The sequence below is a fragment of the Mus pahari genome, chromosome 8 (genome assembly GCF_900095145.1).
Source record: "Mus pahari chromosome 8, PAHARI_EIJ_v1.1, whole genome shotgun sequence".
Lineage (NCBI taxonomy): Eukaryota > Metazoa > Chordata > Mammalia > Rodentia > Muridae > Mus > Mus pahari.
This window is the reverse complement of record NC_034597.1, coordinates 83,170,114-83,175,113: the sequence shown is the minus strand read 5'-3', so window position 1 is coordinate 83,175,113 and position 5,000 is coordinate 83,170,114.

Below are 5,000 nucleotides of genomic sequence, written 5' to 3'. Positions count from 1 at the left end.
ACTTTATAGATGTGAAACATCCATTTTATTGAAGGAGATATCATGGGCAAAACCTGGAAAATTAATAAGATATGGTATTTTTTGATCATAATCATTTATGTTTTTAATATAAAATGATATTATTTGAAATAAATCAAAAACTCTAATACCTTCCTAGAAGCATTTTTACCCTTTTACTATTTCTAGATGTTTTTCTTAAAATGAATGTAATGTACCAAAATATGATATTCCGTAGGTGTGCAATATGTGGGTCACTACGGGCAAATTAAATAGAGCCTTCCTTTAACTCATTTAATATATCTGTAGTGAGAGCAATCGACCACTGCAGGTATCTGTGAACAAACAATTTGTCCTCTGTAGTTCGTGGCTCTCAGGCAGGCTCTCCAGAAAAGCCATATGCTGATACAGTTTCTGATAATGTTAATTGGTCCAGACTTGGACACCCATATGCAGCTAGTTCTACATGTATTTTCCCATTCCTTTAAATTAACATTGGTATTATAACATACTTTCTTTGTGTTCCTTGGGTAAATGTTCCCTCATAATGTGCATTAAGGCACAATTTGCTGTTTGACCACATGGACCACACACATGGAAAAGACTGTTTTATATAGAACAAAATAGATCAATATATGTTAAGTTTAACAGATGGTGAAAACACAAATTTTTTAACCTGAGCCTGGTTCTAGTGTATTTTAAGAATACAAAATATCACCATTGTTATTGTGTTCTCTAACTAACCCTTCCCCTTTAGATTTCATTTTGAGACACTCATGCCTTTATGGTCAATTTGTATGTAAATCAATTTTGGTGAGCTTTTGCTGTGAGATGATTATATTGGTAGTGAATAGTGTAGTAGATCCTGGCTAAAGTAGGGACCCAATATTCCCTCAGAAAATGTATGCACTGATATAGTTCACTATAATGTATACAAAAGTCAAAAATTGTATAAAGGACATGGCATTCATCAGCTTATTTCAAGAATCCAGCATTAAACTCAGAAATTTCAGAAAATCAGCTTCTACTTTTTGGCATACGTCCTTTATTTCCATGTACCTTCCTGAAGTCTGACATTCTGACATTCAAATGAGCCATTTAGGATTAAGCATGTGAACGCTTCCTCTGTGCCTTAACTGAGCCTCAATGTGATACACTAAATCATATCCACTCATCAGTTTTCCAATTATGCTTCTCCTATTTGATTAATTTCCTCATTAATGTAATAATTGGTAATCATAAAAATCATTTTCTTACCTCATTACCACACCATATAACTCCTGCTGCTTCCTTATCACCGTCTTCCTTTTCAATCTCTAATCAATTTACGTTGAAAATAAGTGTCCTATAATGACTTTACGTACATATATTTAAAAAGACCAAAATCAATTTCTAATAAGCAAATATTCTCTACGTCCCCACCCTAGACTTCATAGTGCTGTTGCCCTATGGACCAGTTTGGGGACTCTACATTCAATCACTCTAAAAGTAGTCACTGATGCAATCCTAACAGGACTGTTTTGGGGGGTAAACATCAGCTCTTTGGACTGCATTTAGCCCAGCTTTACAGGAGATATTTAATGGCTGATACTGTAAACATGATCATAACTAAAGGCTAAAAGACCATAGGAAGACAAGTAGAGAAATTTTTGTTTTCTTAAAACAGTCATGTTGTCAGACCTGCCTTTCCAATATCTGCTTATAATTATAGAGTGTCCTACCCTAAACCTTTGTTAGAGAAGACTATTATTATTTATTAGAGAGTAGATAATATCTCATAACCATCCAAAAGTGCTGAGGACAAACACCTGTAAATGCTCAGCCATGAACAGGTAAAGATGGATATTGACACTCTCAAGTCAACACAAAGGTCCAAGAAACATCATGGGAGAGGAGGCAGAAGGAATAAAAGCAAAGGAAGATGGGAAGTAGTGCCATGATACTTGATTCGATGGACGGGACAGGGTGATTGCACACAGGATCTCTCAGCAACTGCAATTGCATGTGTACATTTGCATGCTATTGATGCAGTTAAGGATTCTAGCATTGAGTAGGAGGAGTCTTCCAAGTTCTAACTGGTAGCTGAATAGGGAGTTGATGGCCAATGTGCACATAATAATCATTTCCTTTGAAGTACAGCCCCTTGTACTTTTCCCATGTCCCAGTGGATAATCCCAGAGCCATACCTCACTAATTTCACTAAGAGAGTTATAAATTATATTAATGTTTTTTTATTTAATTTTTTATAGTCCAGATTTTATCCCCCTCCCAGGCCATCCTTTGACTGTTCCACATTCCATACCTCCTCCCCATGTCTACACGGGATATCCCCATTCCCCATCAGACCTCCCTACTCCCTCGGGATTTCAATCTCTTGCCAGTTAAGTACATCATCTCTGAATGAACAGGGACCCTGCACACCTCTGCTGAATAGGTGTGTTCAGGGCCTCATATCAGCTGGTGTATGCTGCCTGGTTGGTGACCCAATGTCTGAGAGATCTCAGGGGTCCTGGTTAGTTAAGACTGCTGGTCTTCCTATAGGGTTGCTCTCCTCCTAAGCTACTTTCAGCTTTTCTTTAATTCAACCATAGGGGTCAGAAGCTTCTGTCCATTGGATTCAAGGACAACATACACCTTGTTCTGAAGGGTAGATTTAGAATAAATCATCTGTGAATGGTATCAATCCTCCTCTTATAGTATTTCAATCTCAGTTACTCTAGACATGGGCTCTACCAGACATTTAAATATTCTCCCACAAAATGGCTCTAGGCACCTTTACAACCTAGAGGTGGTGTTGCTCCCAGGTCTGGATTTGCTCCTTTACTTCTGGTCTCTCATTTCTCACTGGGTACTTCATTTGTCCTTAAGCTTTTCTTACCTTTTATCTGTTCATGAGAATCATCGTGCTAGCTATTTACTATGGAACCAAATGAAGAGACTTGGCTGTAAAGGTAATTTTAAACATATATTCGCTTCTTATACAAGTGAATTTTTTCTACAAGTAAACTATAAAGAAGAAAACTTATGTCATTTATATATATATGTGTGTGTGTGTGTGTGTGCGTGTGTGTGTGTGTGTGTGTGTTTGTGTGTGTGTATGTGTGTGTGTGTGTGTATCTTAACCCTTAATTTAAAATTTACATTATACTACAAAAGAAATTAATATGGCACTTACTCAATTTACCTTAAATCTAACTCTATGTTATTATGTTACCATTTTTCTTTTTCAATGTTGTAGTAGAATTTGGTTAATCTCTGAAATACCTTTAAAATTGTTGCTTGGGAGACAAGTTTTCTTTCCATATTGTCGTAAAGCCTGGAGCTCAGTACAATCATCCCATGTGTTAGGATTTTGTTAATGAGCAACACTATCATATAATCACATGAATTATATTTGTATAAATAGTGTAGACTTTATTTTAATAGACAATAGGTTGAGAGAAATAGAGCTTGAAAGTACTAAGTCCACTTTACTATGAAAATTGCTTATATATAGCCCTAACCAGATGAATTAAATTAAAAAATGACATGTAAAATTACAAAAATATAAATGGATAATGATACATTTAAATAAGAAATACTATGAAATGAATCATTAATTAGTGTCTTTCTATTTGGCAAATTCAGCTCAAACTTATACTATTTTATTTTTAGCAATCAAATTAGAACTTAAAGAAAAAGATCATTTCAGGTTTACAAGTTTACTTTCTACTCAATTGTGTTAATATAAACTGGTCATAGATTGGGCAATGCTAGAACAGTAAGATTCTCAAAAACAAACACAGTACATTTTGGAATCTATTTTAACCAATATTTTTGATATACATGGAATATCATGATATACGTGGAATATCTAGTAATACTCATGGAGGGAAGAGTATTCTCATACTCCACATGTACAAACATGTCCAAATATACACACAGAGAAAAATAGACTTTAATGTTAGGAGAGTAAATTTGGAAAAAATAAACTTCTAAGCACATTTATAAAATTGTAATGCAAATGAATAAATGCCTTATAGAGCCTTTTGATCCTGTGGAGGCTTAATGACCTAGGATTGGGGAACACTAGGGTGCTGAGGCAGGAGTAGGTAGGTGGGTAGAGGAGCACCCTCATAGAGGCAGGGAGATGGAGGAGAGATGAGGGGATTTGTGGAGGGAAAACAGGGAAGGGGAATAGCATTAGAAATATAAATAAATAAAATAACCAATAAAAATGAAAAATTTTTTATTAAGTCTGCCATATAAAGTAAAATCTAAGAAAAGAACTGTCAATTTTTAAGTTCCTACAGAAATACAACTTGCTATACACACTTTGTTTTTGATTTTTCGAGACAGGGTTTCTCTGTATAGCCCTAGCTGTTTGGAACTAACTTTACCCACATGTTTTAAAATACAAGTTTAGCACTAGATTTAGTATTGGACTTTAAGGTAGTATATATGATATTATAAGACATGGCATGTTCAAAATATTTAAATAGCATCTGGCAACCACTTTAAATCATGATTAACTGCTCAATTCATCCCACTACTTTGATTGTAGAATAGTATATTCCATAGAACGTTATTTAACTAGGTTTTCTTTTCATTTTAATATGTGCATGTTTGTGGGTGTATTTTCTCAGGTAGAGGCCAGAGGTCAATGTTGGCAATCATTCTTTCTCACCCTTGTGATCTCTCAATTAACCCTATAGCTTGTCTAAGTGCTTTATCTTGCTAGACATATTACCCCCGGGATCCTCTATCTGTCTTTGGAGGATAAAATTAAAAGTGGGCAGCCACACCTCTTTATCACTTATATGAATTTATTTTAACCTCCTAGTACCATCAGAAAGTACCAATTATGATTTATTTATAAATGAAACTGTGTGTGCACTCGCATGAGTGTGTGTACATGGTGTGTTTGTGTGTGTCTTAGTTTGTGCATGAATGTATGTGTGTGTTTGTGTGTGTGTTTGTGTGTGTGTGTTTGTGTGTGTGTGTGAGTGTATGTGTGTGTGTGT